The sequence below is a fragment of the Leptinotarsa decemlineata genome, unplaced genomic scaffold (assembly GCF_025532065.1).
Source record: "Leptinotarsa decemlineata unplaced genomic scaffold, Ldec_3_MD MMD2_tig00002159_RagTag_RagTag, whole genome shotgun sequence".
Taxonomy (NCBI): domain Eukaryota; kingdom Metazoa; phylum Arthropoda; class Insecta; order Coleoptera; family Chrysomelidae; genus Leptinotarsa; species Leptinotarsa decemlineata.
In genome coordinates, this window is record NW_027412574.1 from 4,032,432 (window position 1) to 4,048,450 (window position 16,019).

The following is a 16,019-nucleotide window of genomic DNA, read 5'->3' on the forward strand; positions in this document are numbered from 1 at the left end:
ATAATAGGTATTTTTGGAAACTTCAAAGTTTCTCACATTTCTTAACATAATATTCAAGGTGGAAATTAATCGGTCAATCAGATGGAACTTTTTATATATTCACTGAACTATAAACTCAAGTATTTCATTGGTAATGATCGGTTGAATGATGAGTATGATTATATAGTATTTATGTGGTAATACTCCATTTTTAATTTTCAAAAAATTATTCCTTTCGTTTCATCAAATCATCAGTTCCTATGACAACGGTTTCTGTAAAAACTAATTTTTTGGTTTTTGGGAAATATGAACGATAGATTGGTTATAAGCAATAGACATGTATAAAAAATAGTTTTGTAAGCAATGGCTTTTTTTGACCGTTCCGGAAATTTTGGCGTACACTGTATATGTCGGCATCAGATTGTTCAGATAAAACTCTAGTACTCTGCGTGGTTTATTCTTTCACCAAATCCGTTGTTCTGCTCACCCGAAGTCGAAAACACTGTCCTTATAACCCTTGCCATTTGTGACCCTTGAAATTTCATCTAATAGACCCACTGATGCATGATGAATGTTTTAAAGTTCTTTATTCATATGGGGGTTGATGCTGATGGTCATCTACTCTTCAAAACATATGTCCCCAGCGGGATAAAAGACAAAAGGATAGCATTTCATCAAAGTCCAGATGGAATCACTTGAGATAACGTCCAGAACAGTTTGGGAGTTTCGTTTTTTATTAATTATAATACATTGAATCTGAGTTAAAGAAATATATGTATACATTAAAAACTAATTACTCGCAATATTAAAAAAATATGAATATGCTCAATAGGAACCATAATATCCAGGAATCATATATTTCTGCATCAGATAAAATAGCCAGTTGAAGTTTTTACATGATCTTTATTCTATCATAAAGGTCCCCCTGACCCTGACGGGTCACTAGGACCCGTCGAAGTCAAATTCCGAAATAGTACAATGAAATTAGCTATGAACTTTTTATTTATCATAAAATTTCTTGCAAAAAGTTGTTTTGTAAATACTATTTGGAAAAATACCCATAGTACTTCACATTTGTAATAACATTAATTCCAAATGAATGAAAATGTTAAATGTTTCAAATAAAAACGTATAATATTGATATAATTCCTTCGTAACAATTGGCAATTTTTGCCGGTGAATTTTCTCATAGAAACACTATAACACACAAAAAAAACCATTTCAATACAATAAATATTGATATTTTTAAAGTTACGATTCAGAATTATAAACATATGAAAATATACTAGAAAAAATGTTTCTTGTCTATAATAAAGAACTCTCATTACTAATTTCACTCTCATTGTTATTGCATGCTATTCAATCAAGGGCAAATAAACTGATGCTGTAAAATGAGTTTAATAAGTTACTCATGATCCTAATTAAACTCTCAGAGAGTTTTTTCGTGTCAAACACATTACTGTTTCCAATTAAAAACTGATATATGATACAATCTGAAACAAATCGTACTCAACTAAAATGAAAACGAAAATAATCTTATGCTTCTACCCTCAAGCAAAGTGGTGTCAAGTAACTCGGTTTCGTGTTGAAATTGAAAAAGTAACGAAGAGGAAGTTTTCGAATTTCAATACATTATGATGATAATAAGGGTGGTTCATTCAGTGCTTCAGCTACAGAATAACATGAAAAAACTCTCCGGTTACGGAATAACTTCAATAAACTTTCATAACCGCTCAATTAATCAATGTATTCTTCGGACCTGCCATTTGTTTAGACTCAGCTTTACCAACGAAATAATTTTCAAGCTGTAACATGATATGGTGTTTTAGACAAAAAAGTAACTTGCAAATCTAATCTGATTTATTGAGTCAATAAAAATATTCTCAGACAGTCAAGCGGCGTTGGAAGCTCTTGTCTCCTATCGAGCAACGTCTAAATTGGTAGCAAATTACCAAAAACGACTCTTCTCAATAAGAAGACTCAAATTGTCTCTACGTGGATTTCTGGCCATACTGGCCTGGAAGGCAATGGGGCTGCTGACTCCCTTGCAAAGAAGGGTGCTGCAAGCAGCTTCATTGGACCAGAACCTGTCATTGGCATCGCTTTAGGCCAAATAAACATTGAACACATGGATGGCGAGAAGATTTATGAACTTCTGGCAAAATCTTCCAGGAGTGGACCTGCAGAGACCTGAGCTATTGGAAGACAGCCTGTCTCGCCTCTGTTTGGAAAATGATGAAACAGCAGATCACATACTTTGTGCCTGCCCCGCTGGGGCCGAATCAGGTTTTCAGAGTTTGGCAGAGCCGCACTCTTATCATCTGTTCTGATAAACCACTCACCATACCAACTAATGGGCTTCGTTAAGAAGCTAGGTTTATTTGGTCGAGTGTAAATAGGTGTGAACCACAATAAACCCCTTCGGGTTGCGGTGGAGGTTCGAATGTACCTACTCACTTTAACTTAACTTTACCCAACCTAATTTAATATATTTCAAAATAATCAGATTTTTGTGCCTGTGAAACTTTGAAAACACGAGATGAGCCCCATTCCAAATTTTAAGATCAGTTATAAGTAGGGTATGTTCGAAAAGTTATGTGATCTAGTATTTTTGGTGAATATGAATCAAACCAAGTCATATGTTCACATTTCCAAAACACAATATAACGGAAGGCATCACCCTTCAAATTTGAAAAGGCTGGTTGAAATAAGAATAAAGAAAAGATGAAAAAAGATTTGTTTGAAGGTGGTTGACAATGTTTCGTGGTGTATTTTATCAGTTCGGACTTCCATTGTCTAATATAATATAAATTGATTTGATATCCCTGAAAAAATTTAAAATATTAACCGAAAATAACAATTTTATTAAAAAAAAACTGAAATTACAAAGAAATAACATACAAGCAACAACCAAAAAAATAGAAATATTTCACGAAAAAAAAAAGATCATCGCTAACACCTCACTTGTATGGACTACTCAAAATCCACAAAAAGGATGTTCCGCTCAGACCGATCATTAGCTCCAGAGATTCAGCCACTCAGAACTTGTCCAGATTTTTACTACCAATAATCAAACCACTGCAAGGTAACACATCATTTTTTGTGAAAAATTCAAGGCATTTCGTTGAACTACTAGGGAATATCGAAGTCAAAGAGCAGGATCAACTGATCAGTTTCGACGTGGAAAGCCTCTACACCAACGTTTCTGTCGAAGGAGTACTTCAAATCATACAGAAGAAGCTATCCGAAGATGGGGACCTGAAAGATAGAACAAACTTACCGATACAAGTAATTATGGAATTACTAGGATGCTGTGTACGAAACTGCTACTGAACTGAATGACGAATTCTTTACGCAAGATGAGGGACTGCCAATGGGATCGCCACTTTCACCTGTTATAGCCAATATACATACGGAGTAGTTTGAAACTCTGGCCATTGAAGAAGCACACAAGAAGCCCTGAGTCTGGTTGAGATACGTAAACGATACCTTCATAATATGGAACCATGGAAATGCAGAACTGGACACTTTCCTGAAGCACATGTACAACGTAAGTCCTTCCATCACTTCCACAATGGAGAAGGAAGTCCAGAACGAATTGCCTTCCTTATACGTATTGGTGAAGAGGACCGACACTAAATGGTAAACATCTGTATATCGAAAACCCACTCACACAGGACAATATCTGAACCAGAAATCCAACCACCATCAATCGACTAAGAGAGGAATCATCAAGACTCTACTAGACCGTGCTTTCGGGCTCTGTAATACCAAGGAAGGTGTCGAAAAGGAACTAGACATCATCAAAAATGACCTTCAACGGAATGGTTATTCCAGAGTGATGGTAGGAGAGGCATTAGCTAGAAGACAACAAGGAAGAGAAGCCACCACAACCAGTACTTGTACTTCTTTACATCAGAGGATTATCGGAAAGGATAAGAAGGATTGGGTCCAAGTATAACCTTAGGACCTGCTTCAGATCTGGAAACACTATCCGTAGCAGCCTCACGAAAACCAGGCCACCAAACACGGACTGCGATTCCAAGAATTGCATTTACCGGATACCCTTCGAGTGCGGAGGATCATACATCGGTGAAACTGAGAGGCCATTGAAAGTTCGTATTGCTGAGCACAAGAAACACACACACACACAACATCAAGTGGGCTCAAGCTGAAACCATCCACAAAGAGGAACACTGGCTTAGGAGAAAATTCAAAGAAGCCGCGTATATGTTGTCCTACAACGCATTTAGTCAAGCTAGCGTAGAGATACGTAACATATGGAAACCTCTAATCAAGCGAAAAACAACCAACTCCCGCCAAATGGTCATGTCCCGCTAAAATCATTGAAGCGGAGAGAGGAAATAGGGGATAGATGAAAGCACTCAAATGACCTGTAAATAGTCACATCTCGGAGGAATGAGTCCAGTTATCACCCGAAGACGATTGTGGATACTAACAATCGAAATGTTGTGACATAACTTGGTTTGCAATCTTTTAATTTTTATTTTTCATTTTTTGTTAATAATATTTTTCAATTTGTTTTTTATTTTCAGCTTTCATTAATATTTCAATTTTTCATTTTTTTTGGTTGTTGCTTGTATGTTATTTCTTTGTAATTTCAGGTTTTTGTTTAATAAAATTGTTATTTTCGGTTAATCTCTTTAATTTTTTTCAGGGATTTCAAATCAATTTATATTATAGTCGACAATGGAAGTCCGAACTGATGAAATACAACATGTAAAAAGATTGTTGGGATATTTGTTTGGTAACGTTTATACTCAATTCTGAATCGTATTCTTATAGGTATATAAAAATCGAGAAAATTGCGGATTGATCAAGATGTGTATATATGGAAATTTGTTGCTTTGAGCGGTCGGATTTCTTAAAAAAAACAAATATCTATCCTCTTTTCAATATTTCAATTATTCCTTTAACTATCTCATACATAGGGTAAAATAATTTCATCAACGTGTGTCGAGCATATTCCGTTGAACAAAAAACTTCGACAAGCTAATTATTAATCCCGAGAGGGTTCTTACTTTCAGGTATTAGTATTGTGCTTACGCACACGCTCTTGATGCTATCATCTGTTCATCTGGTTTTGGTCGCGCGCTCATCCTCTTTTTTATAGCCGACGTGTGGACAAGATAACCAGAGGGTTGCTTGAATAATTAATAAGTTTTCCACCTTCGTAAGAACAAGGGTTGAACCCTCTCAACACACGTGAACAAGATTTTGGACGATGATTTGATACGACTCAAGTACCTATATAGTATATCATTTTTTGCAACGAAATTTCAAGAAATGCTCACACCTAATAATAAAAAAGGGTTCATCATACTTAGTAATGCTACTCCAACCACTTTCTAATACTTTTTTGAATGGATGGATGAATTGAATAAATAATTTCGAATTAGTTGAGTGACTACCACCATTACACCTAATTCATACAAGTTTTTTTCCAAATCTCAAATTAAATGATGAAAATATATACTGTTTTTTTTTTTCTGGAATACGGTCCAAGACGGGAACGAAAATATTTCAATTTTATAAGTTACTAGGATTTTTGGCAAAATTCCATACATTATCCATACATTTTCAAAATACTAGTTATAGGCGTAGTGAATCTAATCAGCACTAACTAAAATGGGGAAATTATTTCATGTCTGAATTAATATATTCTATATCTTCATGAGATGATAGAGGAAAAATTCAACCGAAATATATACAGTTGAGTTAAATATAACAATATGTACGAAAAATTATAATTCATAAATTTTGAATACTGTCACAAACGCAAATTAATTCTAACTTAAATTTGGAATTTGTTACTAGAAAATTCATTCAAATTATAGTAGGGTACTCATCATGATTGGAAGTATGATTATCAACTAGACATTGTATTTATGCTGATTTTTTATGGTGCCCAGAGAGCAATCCATCATTAAACTCAATAGATCATTTCCCTAATGCTGTGATAAAACCCAGAATGACCGCGATATTCAAATTTTTAAGCTCCGTTTCTTTTGTGCTGTCCACAGCCACATTATATATTCAAAGGAACACATAAGCTGTCCCTATTTCCAAAGGGCCGGTGTGTGCTGAGTGATAAATTTACCTCTGAAGAAAAATGTACAGGAACATCTCAGTATATTTCCTATTTTTTGAGAAAAGAGGACCAGTACTAACTTTTTAATTGAAGCGATATATTTGAAGGAAATTGCATATAATTTCATTGAATAATGATTTACTTATACGAACTTTGAATCTAACTCAATGTGCATAGTCTAGGCATAAAAATTAATTGGTCAACGGTCTGCCATCTCTAAAACAACCCTTCTATAATATTTTCCATTTGGTTATACTAGTGTTACAACCAAAAATTTGGTGTAATTTTTAGCGAAATATTCAAATATTTCGGCTTGCGACAGTTATCATGATTTGCATCAATTTTATACATTTGAGGTGTTCTTCACGTGTATTAAATTATTTCCAATGATTTAAAAATATAGTTTTGTTCAAACTGATAGTACATTCAATGGTGCTTTCTTATATCAAAATGAAGAAAACAATGTTTTGAATCATAGTGAAGAGGAGAATTCTCTGTCTCACAATTATTAAAATAACAAATATAAACACAATTTTTACAAAATTTGAATATTTTGTGAGCAATAATAATTATAGGTTAATTGTTCCGTACTACTTTGTAGAATTCATTGAAAGGAATTACAAGTAGTTTTTTCATTACAAAACAAAATATTCAACTCTCAGGTATTATTCTAGTTGGGAGGAATTCAATAGTTTAATTGTTTGTAGAAAAATTTGAATTAGGCTCTCCTACCGATTTTGAAGATAGTGAATGGTTTTGAAGATATAGCGAAAATAAAAGTTTGCGTTGAAATCAGCGTCTTTTTTGGATAGGCAAAATCATCAAATTTAACAATTCACTGCTCAATAGCCCATTTTTCTTTATAAAAAATACATTAAATTCACGCAGTAATACAGCTGGGTTAACTAGGAGTTTACCATTTCTATATCTGTATAAATTTTCCCTCTAAAAATTTTATTTTTTTTAGAGTGGATGATGAAATTCTCATGCTTAAAAAGCATGTAACGCAACTTATTACAAATATACTGAATATGAGCATCCCATTTGAGATATGAATTTATTATTGCTCCTGAATATTTCACTTTAGCTTCGGGAAGTATCACATATTGATCAATTTTCAGTTGTGAAAAACAATGTTTGCTGGAATTATTGCTACTGAAAGGTATATAGTGAGTTTTCCCCAGATTCTCTGTCAATAATCGATGTTCGAGCCAATGTTTAATCAAAACCAGATCCGATTTTACTACATGTTCCCGTTGCTCCCAGCTATTTGCCTTGTAAAAAATGGCTCTATCATCTGCGAAGCCCAATATGTACACTAAATATTCTATTTCATTTACTTTAAACTTCATTATTGCATATTGTTAGTGTCATTGAAAAAACTACCACAAAACCAATATATCTTACATAGATTGTGGAAATAAACCGAAAACAAATAATTGAGAGGACTCTATTTTCATGATTATAACATTTATACTATTATACGAGCTTTACTGTAGTCAGCTTAGTCTGCTTAAACACATTCAATATTTAGTCATTATTTACTGTTTTTAACACCGTATTTGCGTTATTTCGTACGGAACAATAGCAACGGAAAGAAACGGAAATACTGTCAAAAAGCGTAGTTCTTCAAAAGTTGTTATTTTTAGATGAGGATTTCAGCAGTGAAAAGGGCTGGGTCTGCTTTGAGAACCATGGAATATTATTATGATTGATACTGAAAATTATCGACCAGTCCTTCTAAACTAAGTGTGAACACCATACGATTCAGATTTGAAAGGAGTAGCCAAGATGTTTCACCACCCCCGCCCCAGAAATGGACCCTCGTCTCGTGATAAATAATCGTGTCTCCGTGAAGCCTTTGTGCTCTGCTCGCGGTCACATTTTAAACATATGCAAATGTTCCTAAGCCTTCTGTGCTGACCGTGATCTGAAATTCTAAAGACTGCGGACGTTGCGGACTAATGGAGAAAAAAAGATTTACCCGTCTTGAAATGAATGGCGCGACCCGTTGAGCATGATGGTGGGCCAAGTATTTTATCAAAGGACGCGATGAGGCTGATTGACAAGTTCCAGGATATTATAAGTTCATTGATTGAAATTCCCGTTCATATGTAGGGGCATATGTGTAATTTCCTGTTACAGAAAATTATGAAAGCATAGATCTGACACGATTTTACAGTTGAAATTCCAAAGAAGGCAAAGTAAATTTTTTCTAATTCGAAATGAAACTCCATTAATTTCCATTCGTTTCAAATAATATAATTCAATTTTTTTCGAATCAGTATATTAATACTTCCGTGTGAATAATGGCATCTCCTGTACTGGAACTACTGCATGTTTTCGTCGGCATGAACAGAATCATCAATTTTGTTCACATTGAATGATACCATCCTAAATGATTCTAAATCGGAAAGGAATACCCAAACAAAAATTTACAGTGTTCCATTTCAAATAAAAAGTTGTTGTCAGCTTCCGATATAATCGAGGTTTTCTACTCCAAATGCAAATATTATCCTGAAGGAGAAAAAAAAAGATGGAATATCGAGATTTAATCTTCGTACTGCGCAGTCTCGTGGAATGTAGTTATCATTCTTAGAATACTGTCTTGCCTATATTCAAACCTGAAGACCTGCTGAATAAACGCAGAAGGATGGTATTTTTTATTTGATCCGTCTAATCAGGGCACACGGTCCATGAACATAATGATCACTTACCTCACGGTGTGAAGAGTAGTGGTCATTGGTTAATGATACTGCCCTCATTTTTACGAAAAAAGAAAAACTAACAACACATCTTCCGTAATTATTGAAGGAATATATAGAGAGTCAATCTTTGATAATACCTTACAGTAAGAAAATAATATATTTATCTCATAAGATATCAAATCTAATATCTTTGACACAATCGACATTTCATTCAATTATACATAGATGTGTTATATCAGAAGTGAAATGTATCAAAAGTAATAATAGAATGCTATTTTACATTTGTTTATTCATCATAAAATGTTCTACAGAAAGTACTCAATTCATGTCACGTATTTTTTATCGTCATTAATAAGTAAAGTACCTACTAAAAGAGTTCAATAGGTCTAATCCATATATATTATAGCAAAAACTGATTGGGATTTGAATCAGTTTTGATCTATTTTTCAGTATTGCCCGTACGTAACGTAACGTAAACTAAAAAAAATCATAGAATTCATCCATCAATTCTTCAATTAAGATACCAAATACATAATGAAAACTCACTAAAAACTATTTTTCCAGGGCAATGTTATATCTTATTTTCTATTGGAGAACCCACAACAAAACGCCTCCGGTACTCTACTAGTGTAGTATATATTGTCACCTTTACAAAATACCTTGTTATGAAAGATATCTATGTTATTTAATGACAGTCAAATTTTCTGACCGTGAGAACTTTTTTGTAGAGGATTTTTTGATGAATGAAAAAAGTTGCCCACCCCTCTATAATTACGTTGATAATTTCGGAAATTGCATTTATTACATCAAAAAACTACATTATTATTAAACGTCGATTATTTGGATATCGTGGAAAATCATCGAAACCTTTTTGTAGAGAAACTTACGAAAAACAATATCGGTAATAACTCATTTTATTGTGGCTGTTTCGGTGCCAAAATTTGTTATGTTGTATTCAACGAAAGTCATTTTTTTGTGGAGGAAAATCAGTTTTTCATCGGCCTTTTTTGGGTATTTGTTACCTTCCATAATCTGAAAAATATAAACATGGTAATGGAGAACTTCATACAAGTGTAGAAGGGCAAACTCTTTAGTTTACCCCGATAAGTTACTGCGTAAAAACAAAGTATTTTTCACAAAGAAAAATCTTCTATTTATCAGTAACTTGTCGTATTTACCAATTCTGCCTATCAAAAAAATTGTTAAGAAATAATGCAATACTTGTCTTAACGTTTTGGAGGCCAAAATCTGCCCCCGTCTTCAGAAATGGACAAAAAAATTCTAATATATTGGCAGTTATTCCTTTTTGATAATGTATTTCTTTACTTCTTCGACAGATGTAAAAGGAGTTTTGAAATATGAAATTATTTCAATGTTGTTGATTGACAACTGAAACATTCGATGTAATACAAGGTGTTCTCCGATATCAGTCTGTTGCCATTTCGCCACTATCCAAATTTTTCTTCAAGATGGGTAGCCAAGTACGGTCTATTTCTAAGGAGCTATTCTCATATCTGGAGACAATTGTATTTCGAATAGCTCCTTAGAAATAGACCGTACTTGGCTACCCATCTTGAAGAAAAATTTGGATAGTGGCGAAATGGCAACAGACTGATATCGGAGAGCACCTTGTATTACATCGAATGTTTCAGTTGTCAATCAACAACATTGAAATAATTTCATATTTCAAAACTCCTTTGACATCTGTCGAAGAAGTAAAGAAATACATTATCAAAAAGGAATAACTGCCAATATATTAGTTAACTCATACTTAAGAAGAGCATGCTTAAAATCTGTCGTAACAAGCTGCACTGACTTTGAGATCTTCGAATTAATTTTGAGCAATATTTCTTGTTACACACTAATTGCATCTCTCATGACCGCACTTTTTTTCGTTAGTGCTGGTCCTACTAACTCTAATAGTAGTAGTAATCTGAGTATTTCATATATGAATGAATTTTTCCACTTCATTATTGGTATCATCCGAAATAATGCGACTAGTGCGCATGCGACTATGATAATAATAAATGGTCTTTATTTTTATCTTGGCGGAGTTTATAGCTTACGCTATTCTTCCACTCAACTTTGAGAATTACAATGTAACCTACTGTACTACCAGTAGTACAACAAATTGCTCTTTCGTGAGCCCTTTCAATCCCAGGAATGGCATATGTGGAAACAAAGTATATTTTAGGTGTAGTATCAAAACTATTCATCTATATGAAATTCGGAATCGTTAAGTCAAGTGTTTTTGTTGACTGGTGATATTTTCATATCAAATGTATTCTGTACAAATTCATCTCTTCAACCCTTGACGTAAAGGCTATACGACTTTATTAAAACACAGGCATCAAATTCTGCGAGGCATGTCACCGTGAGCCGTATTTATTAAAAAGCGAAATCTGCACTTTCGATTTGATTCATTTACGGGGTATCGATGGCAGTTGACGTTGCGGTGAAATTCATAATCTTGTATTGTATTTCCCTGTTGAAAGTTTGATACGAGGGTGAATTTAGAAACTGAAAATTATCATACGTGGTTATATAGGGGATATTTTCACATGAGGAGAATACCAATTAGTTGATGATATCGTGGATGAATATTTTTTAAATTTGCCTCAAGGATCATAAATAAGTATTCACTTTTCTGAAAGTATAATAATTTTTTATGTCTTTTTCAGAAATTCTTTTTGGAATGGTGTTTTTCATTGTCCATGTGTATAGTTGAGACACAAAAGATTACATATACATAAAAATTTTTGTTTCTAATATATGAGACTACAATCTATTCAAAATAAAACCGCCTGGCTAGTGCTCCAAATAATTTTTGATGAAAAATGACTTTTACTTTTTTGAAATTCACTGAAAAGTAACCCAATGCTACGAGATTGGGACAAATTCATTTAATTCGTCAGCACTTATATTTATCCTATAAAAAATTTGTTTAAAATCTATAATCATAACTAAATTAATTATTATAATTTTCCAACTTCGATACCTGACAATTTCAGTATACCAAACACTAAACAAAGCAATTGTCAATTTAAGGATTTAATTCAGAACTGCTATATAAAATTTACTCACTGTAAAATGTGTGATATCTATGAAATAGCCACAGTTCATAAATAGTGAAAACAACTGTAAAATAAACTAGAAACTTTTCAATAAGCAGCATGTTAACGATATAAACTGCGAAACAAAATGATACGTCACATCAACTGATCTCAAAAACAAAAAAAAAGAAATTATCGACGTTTGAATATCTCTTCAACGTAACGGGTTGAAGCTATCATTAAAACAAGATCTTCCTTTGATTGAACGCAAACTTTTTTCACTTTAGAAGAAGAGGATGTCTACCTACATAAAAGAATGTGTTTTATCACGTATTTTTCACGTGATGTTTCGCGGCCCCAACTGTATTATATTTCAGTTCAGCTATCCAATAGTTTTTCATTATAATTGAAAATAATATACTAGCTATGAAGATGTGTGACGCAATTGAACACTGTCGAAGAAATATTGAAAAATTCAAATTGAGAAATGAGTAGAATATCAAAAATGAGTTGAAGACACTGATAATTTCCCTAACCACAACAGAAACTTCTCCCTAATTTTTTCTTACCGTATCCTCACAGGACATAATCAAAAATTAACTAATATAAATATTGATGCAGAGATCTTTTTTGTGAAAATCTTCATGTTCACACATTCTGCATAGAGGTGTGTCCACTAGCAGCATATTGTGGACGTGTTTCCTTAGTTGACAGTGGCTAGTCAAACATCCTACTGTTTAGCGTAGATTTTTCCTGGTTATCGCCATATATTTCTTCAGCGCCAGCTTCCCAGGGTCGCCAAGGGTGATCCTGGCAAGATTGCATCCTTTGATTTCATCCCATCTTTTTAGCTACTTCCGCAATTGTCGAAGTCATCAGGCCTTAGTCCAGCCGCTTCCTTGGCTGAAGAGTCGGCAATGCGATTATCATTACTCCTGTCGTGTCCTTTAATCCACCTCAGGATAATGTTATTATCTACCGAGGCTTTGGCTAAATCTTGGTGGCACTCCAATACTAGCCCTGAGATAACACGTTATCTGTTAAAGGCTAATAGGACTTGTCTGCTATCAGTGTAGATTGTTATGTTTTTGCCAGAAAGACATCGTAGTAAAATCACATGAATCATACATTCTCAGTCTCAAATTGGGTTGAACACTTATCTCAAATTCTTCATAGTAATTTGAACAACAAATCAAAAAAATTATGCATGTTTTTTTTTAATATTGGACGTTTCTGACAATGATTATTCACAAGTGTTTCCTTTAAATTCGAACAAAGTATCAATATTTAAACTTACTATTTAAGTACATTCATTTCAAACCTCTTCGTTTTATATTCCTGTCCTGATACGTAGATTTCGAGCAGTTTGAAGTACAACGGACCAAAATGCTTGGATATTTTTGTAATATGCGATGCTGTTGTAGCTGTACATGGTTTGCTACCCAGCTAATGCCGCACAGAAAACTGTAATGAAACCATCAGGCGCTTGTGCCTGATGGTTTCACTTCAGCATAATTGTTTTTGTTAACTAATACAAAGATATTATCTACATATTCTCCGAAAGAGTTTTCAAACAACTGTTTATTGTGCGTATTTCATTTTGTAATTCTCCACGTGATTTCATGAAATCATCGTGAAAATAATGGAATAATAAATCAATTTACTGTATTATAATCGCCTCATTACATATATCCAATAAATACCCTCCCGAAGCAAACTGCAAATTTTCAACTAGGTATAGACAATTTCAAGTCGAGTCACGTCTGACACACCCTGGACCGAGCTGAATTTCCAACATAAACGTCCGAGCAATTTTTCATTTTCAATTTTCAGTGTATTATGGGGCGGACCAACCTCCGAGAAAGCGGTAATGGCCTGTCAACATGTGGCCGAAATGTAGATCTCCGCTGTTGCGAATTTATGAAATTTTAAATTTATTCAAGAGATTGATTTTCTCTCACAATTGTTTACGGAAAATTGTTCTACAATCTTGATATTTCAATAATTATCTCAAATAAGAAATTTGACATTTCACAGGGTTTTCTGAATTGCTATTCTTCAACAAGAATCATCTGTGAGGTTGGCCTGTATGAGAAAACTTGCATGAATTGGTTTTTTCCTTACAGTTATTTGCATACTACTACTGCTTATAATGTATATTTTTTTCAATATTTTGGTTTTCTTAGTGTATCTATTTTCCCATGGCACGCTCATCTACAGACCACATCTGCATTGTAGGAAAAATATTATACAATATCATGAATTATGCGTCGACTGCATCAAGTTTAGGTGATCTTTCAAAATAATTAGAAGTCATTTTGAAATTTGTATGATTTGATAAAATTTTTAAATATTGAGAATTTTCATCTTAAATTATCCAACACGAAAATTTTGCACGTGTTTTGATATTCAATGGTATATTCAAAAGTGTGTAATTTTCAATTGGACGATCAAACGCCTTTCTCGTTGATCATGAATAATTATCAATTCGACATTTCGTATTACTTACTCGTCATACTTTTTTAATTTTATAATCGACAGTTCAAACTATGGATTAACTATCATCGAACGTTTAAACTGACGACTAGCTATACTCGACTCGATATTCAAAATCGAATCAGTTTTTTCCATTCAGTTTGTACTCCAAACTTTCATTGTGAAATTGAATCAGATATTATTCTCATGAGCGATACACAATATAATATATGAAATGATTTCGGAATAAGACACGGGTCTTCTCACCTCATCAGCACCGTTCTGGACAATATTACAAGATAGGGCCACACATTTTATTCATAATATTACGAATTCATGTCACGAGTGAGACAAATCTATTATCATGCCCACTATGACAGAACGTAAACACATTCATACGCTGATTTTATTTTATCTCAGCCACAGGAATCTTGTTGAAATTGAAAGGGAATATATTTAGTTATAATCTTAGTTTATGCGAAAAAAGCCTTCCAGCTTTCTCCCTCCACCTCTATACAACAAATTGTTGGAAATTTCCAAAGAAAAAAAGAAATCAATGGAGTTCAAAATTAACTATTTACAAAGATTCGTAGATCATGAACTTAATTGCTTTCTTTCTTCCTTTGGAAGTTTTCCACAATTTTGGATTTTTCTATTAAATTGCTCATGGATTTTATTGAATGAACTTTAACGTTTTCCTCAATCATTATTATTATATAACTATTCACATAACTCATTTTATGATAGATACGAACAAGTATGTCATTTTGTCTACAAAAATCATAAATATTAGCAAATATCCAAAAGCAAGCACTTGTTCTAAACGCCAGAAATGCAATACTCTTCTCGACACCAACCAAGTCGGCAGGGGTTGAAGAAAACTTGGTTGATGAAACGCGTGCCGAGAATAGTGTTGCATTTCTGGTGAGTGGGAGAAGTATTTGTTTTTGGATTCATTCTATATGGAAGATGTTTCAGTTTTACCATTCATTAGCAAATATTTAAAATTATAATTATGACATTACTTTGTCCACAAGATTGTATATCTTAATTCATTTGAAATATTCATATTTTATTTACAAATTATTTACTGGTTTTACTAAGGTTGAAGTAGTATATATATCATCAAAAATCAGTTGTTCGGTTCGGAGCATTACGGAAAATAAGAGTAGCTTACATTTTCAGTGTTCTTTACGGTGAATACGTTTTCAAAGTATTGATGATAAAACTGAAAAAAGTCACTAAGTATCTCTCCCTTTCTTTATCTCTTCATTGGGTTATTTCAAAAAATCGCAACTCAGAACTATAATATAAATTGTATTTACAGCTTATTACGGTTTTGAACAGATCTAAATTTGATTTCAGTCAGAAACGTACACTCAACAGTAAACATATTTTCACACATTCATGCTATAATTAAATTCTATATTTCCAATAACAGCTGTCGTTCCTTTACGGACGACATCCTTCGGAAGTCAAAACTTGTGCGAGCTAAAAATCAATGAGGTCTTATCTTTCAACGTGCGATTCCAGGCAAATCCAAAAACTGCTCAGATTAAGTTTGATGACGATTTGCATGTCAAATAATTTAAAAAAAACTCAGCAAACGATCATATAACAATCATTTTCATTTCATTTCGGTCGTCTGAAATCATAATGATTCGCACCTCAGCCCTTTAAAAATCAAATCTG

General features: G+C 33.4%; 1 protein-coding gene across 3 annotated transcripts in view; it reads left to right on the top strand.

Annotated features, from left to right (window-relative positions):
• The window catches only part of Cph (BCL11 transcription factor chronophage), a 66,836-nt gene that overhangs the window by 45,862 nt on the left and 4,955 nt on the right, over positions 1–16,019 (top strand). The gene's annotated exons all lie outside the window — the stretch shown is intronic.